Below are 14,984 nucleotides of genomic sequence, written 5' to 3'. Positions count from 1 at the left end.
AGCAGTAGGACCTGATGGCATCCCTATTGAGATTTGGAGATGTTTGGGAGAAAGAGGAATCGAATGGTTGACGACGTTCTTCAACAAAATTTGGAGAAACAATAAGATGCCATCAGAATGGAGGAAAAGTACCTTAATCCCTTTGTATAAGAACAAAGGCGATGTCCAAGATTGTGCCAACTATCGGGGAATCAAATTAATGAGTCACACTATGAAACTTTGGGAGCGAGTGATTGAACAAAGGCTAAGGAGGACGGTGAAGATCTCGGAAAACCAGTTTGGCTTTATGCCGGGAAGATCAACTATGGAAGCCATCCATCTAATGAGAGAATTAATGGAGCACTATCGAAATAAGAAGAAAGACTTGCATATGGTTTTCATTGACTTGGAGAAAGCATATGATAAGGTACCAAGGGAAGTACTTTGGTGGGCCTTGATAAGGAAAGGCATTTCGCGGAAATATATTGACATCATAAAGGACATGTATGAGGGAGTATGCACGAGTGTACGTACTAGTGTTGGGAAAACTGAAGAGTTTCCTATTACGATTGGAGTGCATCAAGGTTCCGCACTAAGCCCATTTCTTTTTGCCATCGTTATGGATGAACTAACAAGTTCACTTCAAGATGGTATACCATGGTGCATGCTGTTTGCAGATGATATTGTGTTGGTTGATGAGACGAAAGAAGGAGTGGAGATGAAGTTGGAACTATGGAGGCAAACTCTAGAATCTAGAGGCTTTAAGTTGAGTCGAAGTAAGACAGAATATTTGGAGTGTAAGTTTAGCGGCCGTAGGAGTAGGGAGGCAGGGACAATCACCCTAGATGGGAGAGTTGTTCAGGCCTCGGATTGCTTCCGGTATTTAGGATCTATTATCCAAACGGATGGAGAAGTAGATGGAGATGTTGCCCATAGGATTAAAGCTGGTTGGTCGAAGTGGAAGAGTGCTACGGGTTTCCTTTGTGATCCCGGCATGCCTAATAGATTGAAGGGAAAATTCTACCGGACGGCAATTAGACCAGCATTGTTATATGGTACGGAGTGTTGGGCAGTGAAACACTGCCACATCCATAAGATGTCGGTGGCGGAGATGCGTATGTTGAGATGGATGTGTGGTCACACGAGAAAGGACCGGGTGCGTAATGAAATAATTAGGACAAAAGTAGAGGTCACATCTATTGAGAATAAAATGAGAGAAAACCGACTAAGGTGGTTTGGCCATGTGAGACGTAGAGCGCTTGATGCGCCGGTTAGGAGAACCGAAGAGTGGCAAAGGGATGTAGTGGTGAGGGGTAGGGGAAGACCTAAGCAAACTTGGAGGAGGATGATCGAGAGTGATATGAGTTTATTGGGAATTGAGGAAAATATGGTAGTGGATAGGACGGAGTGGAGGGAGCGAATCTGTGTCGCTGACACGACTTGATTTTCACGGTTTTATATGATGGTTCATGTTAGCCGACCCCGAATCATTTCGGGACTAAGGCTTTGTTGTTGTTGTTGTTGTATCAATGTTAGGGATAAAATTCCACCATTTTAGACGTTAGAGGTAAAATTACTTCTGACCCAAAACGTTATTTTTGCACTTTAACCCTTAATTAAAATAAAAAGTTAAGAGTTTATATTCATATGAAGATTTGTATTTATTTTTGCACCTCTATATAGGAATACTCTATATAAGAATAACCTCCAATTTGTTATAAAAAATTTCGGTCCCAACTTGGGCCAGTTATAAATAAGAATAACCTCCCAAATGTTAATTGTTATACATAATCCAAGTCCCACCTTTAGAAACTATACCTCTATATAGGAATAATTATGTAAATAATGTATATATGTATTAAGGATTTAAACAAAATTTATTTAAAAATTTAAAAATTATTGAGATTAAATATGAGTTGGCACACAAATTCCAACTTTAACTATAAATTCTTACCATTTTCCCATAAAACTCTTTTCTTTATGTATTGGAAACTAAACTCAAAACTCTTCCAATTCTTTAGGTATTGGAAATAAAACTCGTAGACTTGATATGCTAAACATTAATTTGTTTTATTAATCTATTCTATTGTACATTGTGTATATAAACCAATTTCAAGCGACCCCATTTCATAAACTTTAAGTATTGATTTTTTTTTTTTTTTTGTACCAAACTCTATATAAGAATAACCTCCCAATTGTTATACAAATTGTCTGGTCCCAAACGTATTCCTATATAGAGGTTTTACTGTAATTTGTATTTTTAATTTAAATTAGACTTATTTTTATTTAATTTCATAGGCTTTTATCGAGCCAAGATTTTATCATCCCGGGCTTTTATTTGATATTCAATTTAGTTTTATCTTTAATAATATATTTATTTGTTATTGATATTATTAAATTTATTAGAACCATTATTATTATTATAAGTTCATTAATGTCCAATATTATCATGAAAATTATTTTAAAGTCTAATATCATCATTATTGTTAAGTTCGGTTAAGTTCGGTAGCATTCAGTTAAGTTCAGTAGCATTCAGTTAAGTTCAGTATTCAGTAGTATTCAGTTAAATTCAGTTCAGTATTCAGTAGTATTCAGTTCAGTTCAGTTCAATTCAGTTCAGTTCAGTTCAGCTCAATTCAATTCAGTTTAGTTCAATTCAGTTCAGTTCAGTTTTTTTCAGCGATAAAGAATAGAGCCTAAGGCCCTGTTCTTTTTGACTGAAATTAAATTAAATTAAATTAACTTAACTTAACTTAACTTAACTTAACTGAACTGAACTGAATGCTACTGAACTGAACTGAACTTAACTTAACTTAACTTAACTGAACTGAACTGAATGCTACTGAACTGAACTGAACTTAACTTAACTACACCAAATAATTAATTGAACTTAACTTAACTTAACTTAACTGAACTGAACTGAATGTTGGTGAACTGAATTGAACTGAACTTATACTGAAATTAAGTCAAAAAGAACAGGGCCTAAGTATGATAATATTCGAATTCCAACCCATAAACATTTCTCCGGTAGTAAAAAAAGCTTTGAATAACACCTTACACACATCGGAACCAATAATTTCCTACTAAACCTTGTAGAAATTACTCGTAAATCTCAACCCCGTCCATTTGGAAAATAGTGTGCTTGATTTCATCAACATTACTCACCACATTTGGGATAATATTTTCGACCTTGAAAAGATCCCTAAGGATGCAATTTTGGCCCCAAAAAAAACTAAATTGGAATAGATATCCAAAACATATGTCTCAATTTTGCCTGCATCAGACATAATCAAATTGTCGTTTTTATATATTCTCGAGTCTAATTGAATCTGTAAAACAATAGAACTGTTGGTTTAGCGGTAAAGTAAGAAAGAGACTATGTTTTTTTAGCATACATGTATGATTCTCATAAACCTTGTTTAGAGGTTGTGAAGTCTCTTGTAAACCATTTTTTTTGTCAACGCCATTTTACGTGTCTCAGGTTTCTATTGGAAAACTTAAACCTTCTAACGGTAAGCCATTACGTGTAAAGGTACTCTATTAGTGTGCTTATTTTAGCAAACATGGTGGTTCTTTAAACCTTTTATGAGTCTTCCTTAACATGGCGTTGCTTAAACTATGAATGGACTTTTGTTCTTAAGGCGATATTCGACCGACTTTTAAGGGAGCTGTCATATAGGCCTTAAGTCTAAATTCGAGAATAACTATATTTTGGTTGTTATCGTCACTCATTGGTAACAAATAAAAAATGCATGTACACACGTGACATCATATGAATCTCATCTTATTTGGATTCTTGGATTCTTATCACATGTTTTGCATATATTTAGATAAAAAAATCTCTCAAATATTTTATCGAGCTTAAAGACAATTCATCCTTAAACCAATTTTGAAATGAGAAAAAAAAAAACAAAAATAACAATAAAATTCTTATGTAATTAGTGCAGAACACGTAAATAAAATATCTAATTCTTTTAATATTGTCCGAAAATAGTTGAGCTTTCCTACGCTAATTACTTAATTTGTCCCACAATAATAAAAAAGAATATATTTTATCTTTAATATACATTTATAATTATTTTTTATTTTTAAGTTATTTTTCTAAAACCCTTTTTTAATATGGGTTGCACTAACATTTTCCAAAACAATCGGTTTAGCAAGAGTGGAAACGTATTATCTTATACGTAGATCTACGGATATGCGGGGTTGTACCAATAGAAATGACTCAGATCTGATTGGCTGAAAGCAACTAAATGATGATGATTGGTTTGCAGCTGGTTTCATGCGGATTTGGATCCGTGAGAAATATGAGATTTGTTGTCCTTTTGTTTTAGTTATATCTTTTATGGCTATGTTTACTCTTTGTAGTCTTTTTATTTCCTTTATAGATCTTATATTAAGCTTTAGCCTATACTTGTATAAGATTTTATTCCTTACTATTTTCATGATGTACTTGTATTTCTTAACCTTATGAAATCGATTAAGCATTATTATTAGACCTGTCCACGGGTCCGAATACTCGTACGGTCTGTCCAAGTCTGTCTTCCTTGGATCGGGTTTGAACAATGAAAATTGATCATAGACCAGTCCGGTCTAGGCCCACTAAAGTCCGCCTATTTTTTGGACGGACTTGGGATTGATAAAAATAGCACGGACCGACACTGTCTGACCCGCCTATTAATATTAATTATAATTGGGTAAATAATTTGTTAGTCCTTGAGTTTATACGTATTACACTAGTTAGTCTCTCTGTTTTTAAAAGCACACTAGAACATCCCTATGTTTTGACAAAACTAACTAATTAGTCCTTTATCCATAAATTATATAGAAAATAATAAGTTTGTCCTTCTATGAGTATAATTTTCATCTATATTTAATTAAGTTGTATCAAATTTTATTTATATCAATAATTAAAATTATTTTAATAAATCATTATAAATAAAATGATAAATTTACTAATCTACCATAAATTAGTTTAGTGTTTCATAATATTTGATAAATCAATGTATTAAAAAATTAATGTAGTATTTAACTATTTTTTACTAAACCAATTAATATTTAGTTGATTGGTAAAAGATCTCAAGTCGCTTAAACTAAAGATCTTGAGTTCGAGCCTTAGTATACGTAAAAAAAAAATTAATTGGAAAAGAATCCTCCTAAAGTCTAACGAATCTGGAACCGAGCAATCAGATAAATTATATAAAAAAAATATTTTTTTACTAAAATAGTGTGTACTAAAATTAATTAGAAATTATTTCATAAATTTTAATTTTCTCTTTAGGTTAAAAAACATTAATAACTATTTAACTTATATTTCATTTAAACAATAATTATTTAATAAATTAGAAATATTATTTAATAAATTAGACACTCAATAATGCATGTATATAGGGCTATAATCGAGCCGAGCCGAGCCGAGCCGAGCTTTGACCTGTTCAAGCTCGGCTCGCTATAAAATTAATGAGCTCGAGCCCGAGCCGAGCTTGCTATAAAATTGACGAGCCGAACCCGAGCCGAGCTTTGGCTTGCTCAACGAGCTTGAACCGAGCTTCGAGCTTGTTTCGAGCCCAAATCATTTTTTGGACTTGGTTCATTAAGAAAATTATCTAACCATGAATTGTTTGTAAGTAAATTGTTAATTATATTTGTGAAGTTTGCTCGCAAATAACTCTTTAATTGTGTACATAAAAAGCTCACAAGCAAAGTTCGTGAATAAATAAACAAGATGGTTACAAATAGTTCGTCTATTACTCATTTATTATGTTTGTGAACGATCTCATCTAATAGCAAATGAAATAATATTAAGTTTAGATATTTGTGAACTCACACAAAACTATATACAGTAGTTTTCTACAAAACTAAAATTTGTTCATAAATGTTCTAATCGAGCCTGCTCGCGATCTTTCGAGCCGAGCTTTGGCCTGCTCAAGCTTGGCTCGTTTACCAACCGAGCCAGTAAATCATGTTCACGAGCGGCTCGTTTACAAATCGAGCCGAGTGTTTATCGAGCTGATCACCGAGCCGCTCATGAGCGACTCTGTTCATTTACAGCCCTACATGTATAACAATTATCACGTAAAATAGTTATTATATAAATACTATATTTAAATTATAATACTAAATTATTATAAAATTGATTATCTATTTTTAATTAAAAATAGACTATGATATTTTTTTGTAACTATTATTAATTTTTATTCTTGAATTAATTATAATAAATAAAATTAGATAAAACTTAATTAAACACATAAGAAAGTTAATTAGTAGTAGAAGGGTAAATTTGTCATTTTCTATAAAATTTATGGATGGAGGGACTAAGTAGTTAGTTTTGTCAAAACTCAAGGATATTATAGTGTGTTTCGAAAAATAGAGGGACTAACTAGTGTAATATGCACAAACTCAGAGACTAATAAATTATTTACCCTTATTAATTTATATATTAAATGTTTAATTTTAAGTATAAAATTTATTTTTTGTAATTAAAAATTATGTATATATTTAATCAATTCAGACACTATAGAGTTAATTGCCGGTAATTAGAACCGACGGTCATATGGCAAATTGTGGCATTAAAAGATATAGGATCATGAAAACCTAATTAGTCTAATCTATAGTGAGTCTCTCTCTCGTAAGAGTTTCCTCTTTTCTCTTTCTCGTAAGAGTTTTATCTGCGGTCTGTTAGGGTTTTTGTTACGTGTGTGTGAAGGTATTTCAAAGGGAGGTGGCTAGGGTTCCGATGAAGGGAGGCTGCGATTGGAAATAAACACTCTAGGTGGCATGGAGGGGATCACACAGCTTACACTCACGGAGGAAGAAGATTGCGTTATCGCAATACCTGGGGACGAGCCGGTCGATCACAGCACAAAAGAGACTCTTCTATTGGCTGGTAGATTTTTATCAGAGAGAACTGTTAATTTCTCTGTCATGAAAACAAAACCTGCAGACCTATGGATGCCTAACAAGGGGGTTTGGATTGTGGAGATTGAGACTAACCTATTTATGTTTGAGTTCTTTCATTATATTTATAAAAATAGGGTTCTGGAAGGAGGGCCTTGGTCTTTTGATAATAAGATGTTGTTGTTAAAAGAGGTGGATCATGGAATACGGCCTGAAGAGATTGATCTTATCACATTGATATGTGGGTGTAGGTAACTTCTAGCAGGATGTATGTCTGAAAGCATCGGAAAACAGCTAGGAGATTTCATTGGTTCCTTCCTGGAATACGACGCTAAAAATAATCAGGGAGCACGAAGGTTCAGTTATATGAGAATTCGAGTTTGATTAGACGTCAGAAAGCCCTTTAAAAGGTTCAAAAAAATAAAAAGGGGAAGGAGTGAGGAGACTATGCTGAAGTTCAAATACGAACGTTTATGCAATTTTGCTTTTTGTGTGGAATTATAGGCCATACTGAACGCTATTGTGATAAACTCTTTGGACCACAAACTCGAGAAATTGTGAGAGAATGGGGCGTGTGGTTGGTGGCTGCTCCAAGACGAGGTTCTAATGTGCAAACATCTAGATGGTTACAGGATCCTAGAGGAGTTGTTGAGGATGGAGATTGGTTGAGCGGCAATAATTTTGGCAAGGCCGGCTGGACAAGAGGTTCGAGTGGTGCAGGGGAGTCTACTGCTATGATAACTTCTGATGTGGATGTGAGCATAGAGCAGGAAACATTATTAGAGTTTCAAGAAGAAAAGAAAAGAAGGCGTGACGAAGGGGAAAACACGAGCTACAAAGGAACTACCAATGATGAACATGGAAACTTAAAAGGGCCATCATCTTCCTTAATCAGCAAGGATAATGTTAGCACTAATGATATTGAAATGGCACGGTCTGCATTACAGACCCACCGAGGATTATGAGTTTCATAAGTTGGAACTGTCGGGGTCTCGGCAACCCCCGGGCAGTTCGGTCACTTGGTGAGCTTTTGCTCACTCACAAGCCGAATTTGGTGTTTTTAATGGAGACTTTTGTGGAAAAAAAATAGAATGGAGAGTTTAAGAAGAAAGTTTGGTTTTGATGGGTGTTTCACTGTAGATGCTCGTGGTCACAGTGGTGGGTTAGCTGTTCTTTGGAAATATAGTGGGAAATTCTCTATTACTAGTTATTCAAATCATCGTATAGAGATTGCAATTCGGGATATTAAGAGAGGGGATTGGCGCTTGATCGGGTTTTATAGCTAGGCTAACAGAAGTAAACATAAGGATTCTTGGGAGCTACTCGACAGATTAGCAACAAGTTCTCTGCTTCCTACAATATTTATGGGAGATTTCAATTGTTTGCTACATCAGGACTCAGAAACGAGATGGACAGGCTTACCCGGCCTATTTAATTGCTCAATTTGCTTCAGCTTTGGAAAGAAATAACCTGACATGTCTACACATGGGTCGTAGCAGGTATACGTGAGAAAGGGGTCGAGGATCGGATAACTGGATTAGCGAAAGGCTCGACAGGGTGCTCGGGTCAACAGGATGGTTGGAGCGGTTTGATCAGTTTCGAGCTCAGAGTGTGTTTTCAAATTACTCGGATCATCTTCCGATTATTTTGGAAACTGATATTCCTGGAACTTGTAGAAGGAATAAGCAGTTTAAGTATGAACGTGCATGGATCAAAGAAGGAGGTTTTTACGAACTGGTTAAGGCAAATTGGCAAGAAAACAGACATAAGCTTGTGTTACCACGACTTGAAGATTGTCGGGGCATGATGAGCGAGTGGGGGGCTGACTTCAAGAAACGATTTTCTGGTAAAATAAAAAGATTGAAGGAGCAGCTTACTGGTCTAAGGGAGAAAGTGGATGAGGTATCGGTAAAACGCTATTCGGGATTGAAGGCTCTACTCGACAATGTGCTTGAGCAAGAGGAGATTTATTGGAAGCAGCGGGCGAAGGCATTTTGGCTTAAGTAGGGCGATCAAAATTCAAAATTCTTCCATGCAACTACTAAAGCTAGGCGACAGGCCAATTTATCGTCTTCCTTAGAAGGTGACGACGGAGTGACGCACAACGATCTTCCTGGTATATGTAACATTGCTGGAAATTATTTTCATAAATTATTTGAAGCATCACATGAAGTTGATTATGCGTCTGTTGAGGTGGTTCCATTGTTAGTTTCGGATAGGATGAATGAGGATCTCATTCGACCTTTTACGGTGGATGAGTTTAAAGTTGCTATAATGCAAATGCATCCGGATAAATCCCCGGGTCCGGACGGATTTAGCCCAGGATTTTTCTAGCATTTTTGGGGAGATATTGGTGATGATGTGTTTAATGCATGTATTGGTTGGCTGGAAAAATATGAGTTCCCAAAAGGATTAAATGATACTGTCATAACTTTGATTCCGAAGTGTGAAAACCCAAAACGGATGACTGAGCTTCGTCCTATTTCCTTATGCAACGTGCTGTATAAGCTAATTGCTAAGGTCTTGGCTAACAGAATGAAGGATATTTTACCAAAAGTGATTTCAGAGACTCAATTTGCCTTCGTACCTGGTCGGTCCCTACTTGATAGTGTACAGATTGCGTTTGAATTGCTACATCATATGAAACATAAACAAAGGGGAATTATGGGCGATGTGGCTGTGAAAATCGATATGAGTAAAGCATACGATAGGGTGGATTGGGGTTTTTTGAGACGGGTTATCGAACGAATGGGATTTCATGAGAGGTGGGTGAAGTGGATAATGATGTGTGTAACTACGATCTCGTTCTTAGTTGCTGTTAATGGAGAATTAATTGGACCTATTACTCCTGAGAGGGGTCTGAGATAGGGGGCCCGTTATCTCCATATTTATTGATCATGTGTGTTGAGGTCCTATCAAGGCTTATTGTACAGGCAGAAGCTGAAGGAGAGTTAACTGGGTGTAAAATTTGCCCGGGGGCACCTAGTGTATCCCACCTATTTTTTGCTGATGATAGCTTTCTTTTCTGTAGTGCTACTGAGCAAGAGTGCACGAAATTGATGGAGATATTGAAGAATTATGAGCAATGCTCCGGGCAGGCAATTAATTGTGCAAAATCGGGTGTATTTTTTAGTGCAAACGTTAAAGAGCAAGCTAGAGGAGCTTGTTGTAATTTACTGGGAGTATCTGGGAAGTTGGATACGGGAAAGTATTTGGGTTTGCCCTCTTTAATTGGTAGGTCTAAAAAACATATATTCGGATTCCTGAAAGATAGACTTCTCAAGAGGTTTAGAAACTGGACATTTCGATTCTTATCCGCAGCTGGGAAGGATGTGTTATTAAAAGTGGTGGCTCAAGCTTTGCCAACATTTTGTATGAGCACCTTTTTACTTCCTAAATCCATTGGGGTTGAATTGGAGAGGATGATGAATTCATTTTGGTGGGATACGAAGGAGAATGGGGAACGGAAGATTCACTGGTGTAGTTGGGATAGACTATGCCTACCTAAGGAAGAAGGAGGATTAGGATATCGGACCTTAAGAGAATACAATTTGGCACTTTTGGGTAAGCAGGGTTGGAAATTTCTGGATAAACCTCATAGGTTGGTAAGCAAGATCTTCAAAGCTAAATATTTTCCGAATGGATCTTTCCTTTCCTCCAAATTAGGCATTAATCCTAGTTTTGTTTGGAGGAGCGTATGGAGTTCGATAGAGGTTTTGAAACGAGGAATCCGTTGGAGAAGTGGGGAGACGATATCGGTTTGGAATGACCCTTGGGTGATTGATGATAGTTCTAGGTGTGTTACTTCAGCTTATAGAGAAGATGTGCGGACTGCTAAGGTGGCTGATTTATTCATTCCGGCCTCCCGATTATGGAATCAACAGAGAATTCGGGATTGGTTTTCTCTTGCTGATGCGGAAAAAATCCTACAGATGATTGTCCCTCTTGGCGGTGGTTCTGACAAGTTGTTATGGCACTTTACTAAGAATGGCTTGTATTCCGTTAAATCTGGGTATAAACTGTTGGCTAGGCATCAGGAAGGGGTGAGATTTAGCAATGGTTGGAAGAGATTATGGATGTTGGTGGTTCCGCCAAAAGTTAAGATATTTCTATGGAGGTTCTGCGCAAAATTATTACCCACGCGCCTGAGATTGGCGGATAGACGGATTGCAATTCCTATACATTGTCTGATGTGTGGTGTTGATATTGAGCACAGATGGCATCTATTCAGCGGGTGCGAGTTCGCACGGAATTGCTGGTTTTTTACGGGTATTAGTGCACTGGGGGAGGTGTATGAGTGGGTTGAGGAGTGGTTCCTGGACTATTGTGTGAATAAAGGGGATGATTGGTGTTGTCGAGTTTCTATGATACTATGGGAAATTTGGAGCCAAAGAAATAATTTGGTCTGGAACGACACTAGGAAATCTTCATCTTCTGCAGTTGAGGAAGTGCTGCGATTTTGGGAAGAATGGAAGCGGGTAAGGGTGGCGGACTCAGGCGGTCGGATTCCAAGGAGTGGTCGAAATGAGGCGGATCACAACGGGTGGAAGGCTCCGAGCGCAAGTCATCTGAAGTGCAATTCAGACGTTGCTGTTTCATCGGCGGTTGCAATAATGGGTTCGGGAGCCATTATTCGAGATTGTCGGGGGACGTTTATAACGGGTTTTTGCACGTTTCAGCAGGGCACTGCTACTGCTGAGTTAGCAGAGGCGATGTCGTTGAGGTGTGCAATTGATTGGTTTCATGATCTCGAGTACAGAAACGTGGATTTTGAGGTGGATGCGAAGAATGTGGTGGACGGTTTACAGAGAAGGGAGCGGAATATTACTGAAGTCGGTGGCGTTCTTGACGATATTAAAGAATGTCTTATTTCTTGTCTGGATTATACCGTGGCTTTTGTCCCAAGATTAGCGAATGAAACAGCTCATTTATTGGCCCGTAATGCTCATTCCTATGCTAATTTTTATCATTTTTTAGATGTTCCTAGTTTTCTTGTTTCTGCATTATGTAAGGATCTCTGTTTTAATGTAATGGCTATTTTTCTCAAAAAAAAAATATGTATATACTTTTAGGTGAGTTTATATGGGTTGGGTTTGATATTTGATTTTTTAAAGGAAAATTACACAGAAATTCATCTTTTAAAAACTATTTACAACTATATCATCATAATTAGATTATGTTAAACTAATAAAATCAGTATTTTTTTTTTTTGGTAAGAAGGGAAGAAAAAAAACAAACAAACAAAAACCTAACCCGGGATCAGTCTAGGAAGACTGACCCCAATATTATCCTCAAGAAGAGAAGGTAACAGAAAAGAAGGAGGAACGGAAAGGGTAGAAACACCTAACATCCCCCCATGCCCAGCAGCTGCCAAGCGATCCGCCACGCGGTTTTGCTCCCTATAAATATGGGAGAAGGTAAGAGAATCAAAGGCAGGACGAAGCCTCAAGATGGTTTTAATGAGATTCTGACTCTTAAGACAAACAGCCTGTCTATCCGAAATCCTGTTGATAGCCTCCAAATTGTCAGACTCCACTGAAAGTCTTTTAACACCCATGCGAATGGTGAGTTTAAAGCCAGACAAGATCCCCCAGAGCTCCGCAGTAAAGGAGGAGCCCGTACCTAAGTTATGGGTAAACCCAGCCAGCCAGGCGCCACCAGCATCCCGAAGAACTCCACCAGCAGCAATTCTGCCATTACTAAGGCAGGAGCCATCCGTATTCAACTTGACAACCCCTTCCCTGGGCTTCCTCCAACCAACTAACTGGACCTCTTTAACCGGGGAGGGGTGAACCAGGGGCTCTCCTTCAAAACTCTTTGTAATAACAGAGAGTTTTTTCGAGAAGTAAAACCGGAGGTCAGGAATAAAGACAGTCTTCTCAGCAAATAACTCTTCATTCCTCCATTTCCACATTTGGTGACAAATAATAGCGAAGAGAATAGCCCCGTGCTCCATACTGGCCAACAAATTCCCATTAATGCCTTCAGAGAACCAGTCAATATCAGAGAACCCCATAAAGGAAGGAAGGATGTGGTGAGGAAGGACCCCTTCCCAAACCTTTCTACTATTCGGGCAATCCCTCAAAGCATGGCACAAGGTTTCCACATGGCCGCTGCATCTGCTACAGGCACCAGAAACAGCCAAGTGCCTTCTGTGTCTATCTGCATTCGTGAGGAGCCTGTCTTTGACTCCCAGCCATAGGAAACTCCTAATGCGGTAGGGGACTTTGAGGGCCCAAATGGACTTCCAAATTTCCAAGGGAGGATCAGCCCTATTAGGGGTAAAAGCTTCATAGGCCAATTTGCAAGAATAAGAACCATTATTAGTCAAGGCCCAGCAGTGTCTGTCCTTATCCTCCTCCTGATTACTAATCTTCACACCTCTAATATTAAGGAGGGTCTCCAGACTAAGAAAGGAGTCGAACTTAGACCAGATCCAGTCTCCCTCCGAGTCCACCACATCAGCAATTCTCCAGGAGAGGAGATCATTCGGCGGAGGGGCGATGCACACCTCAATCAACGGTTTGTCACCAATCCAGGTGTCATACCAGAAACTAATGGATCTCCCATTACCCACCTCCAAGCCAATCCCCGTACAGAACTCAGCAAAAACAGCACTAAGCCCTTTCTAGAGGAAGGAAAAGCTGACAACCCTCTCCTTCGGGCCACCAAAGATTCTATCTTTCCTATACTTGCCGCACAGAAGACGAACCCAAAGGGAGGAGGGGGATTGCCACATTCTCCAAAGAAGCTTCATTAACAGGACTTTATTATTGTCCTTAGCTTTCCTTATACCAAGACCCCCCCTGCTTTTAGGCTGGCAGGCTTCCTTCCAAGGGACCAGGTGAATCTTCCTCCCATCCCCAGACTCTCCCCATAGAAAACGCCGATTAATTTTATCAAGGTCGTTGAGGACCGGCTCAGGGAGCTTACAGGCTTGCATGATGTGATTTGGAGCAGCGCAGTTGATAGACTGGATTAAAGTAAGGCGACTTGCAAGGGAACGAGAATTAGCTTTCCAGCTAGCACACAAACCGTTAGATTTGTCCAAAATGTCTTTAAAAGAGGCTTTGGACACCCTGTCACTATGAAGAGGGACCCCAAGGTATTTCCCAAACGATTGAGTCATGGGAATGCCAGACATCTCACTCAGTCTTCTACACAAGCTATTATCCATATTCTTGGAACAAAGCATACGGGATTTATGGATGTTAATCTTCTGGCCAGAAGCCTCACAAAAGCAGTCGAGGATATCCATCACAGCCTTAATTTGTTCCTCATTACCCTCCACAAAAAGCATGACATCATCAGCAAAGAGTAAATGGGTAACAGGGGGGCAATGTCTGTTGATGGAAACAGGGTGGAGAGTCCCTTCGCTCACCGCCTCTTGGATCAGGTGAGACAATCTTTCCATGGCAATAAAAAAAAGGAAGGGGCTCATAGGATCCCCTTGACGAATACCCCTGGATGGAGAGAACTCATCCGACATATCCCCATTGATCATAACCTGGAAAACAGGAGAGGAGATACACTTTCCAATCAAATTCCTCCAGTTCTCCGGGATACCAGCTTTGGCTAAACTATCCAGAAGAAAGCTCCAGTTCAACCTATCATAGGCTTTCTCCAGATCCAGCTTGAGAGCCACGATCCCTTTCTTGCCTTTCTTAATCTTCATAGAATGGACAACCTCCTGGGCAATAACAACGTTATCCATCAATTGTCTTCCAGGAACAAAGCTCCCTTGATTTTGGCTGATAATATCCGGAAGGATCTTCCGGATTCTATTAGCCACAATCTTAGTAATAGCTTTATACAAGACATTACAAAGACTGATGGGTCTCATCTAGAGAAAGGAAGAAGGCTTGGCAACCTTAGGAATCAAGACAATGAGGGTTTTATTAACCAAACTGATATCGTTCGAACCACCAAAGACACCTAACACAAAGCTGTATATACCCTCTTTAACAGTGTCCCAGTGTTTATGATAGAAACTAGCGGGGATACCATCAATACCAGGAGCCTTAGTGGAACCGATGCTGGAGAAGGCCAGATCAATCTCTTTAAGCTCAATGGGATGGAAAGCATTATTTATAGCATCCTCCCCCAAA

The sequence above is a fragment of the Euphorbia lathyris genome, chromosome 6 (genome assembly GCF_963576675.1).
Source record: "Euphorbia lathyris chromosome 6, ddEupLath1.1, whole genome shotgun sequence".
Lineage (NCBI taxonomy): Eukaryota > Viridiplantae > Streptophyta > Magnoliopsida > Malpighiales > Euphorbiaceae > Euphorbia > Euphorbia lathyris.
The sequence above is the reverse complement of the archived record's forward strand: the minus strand, read 5'-3'. Positions refer to the sequence as shown.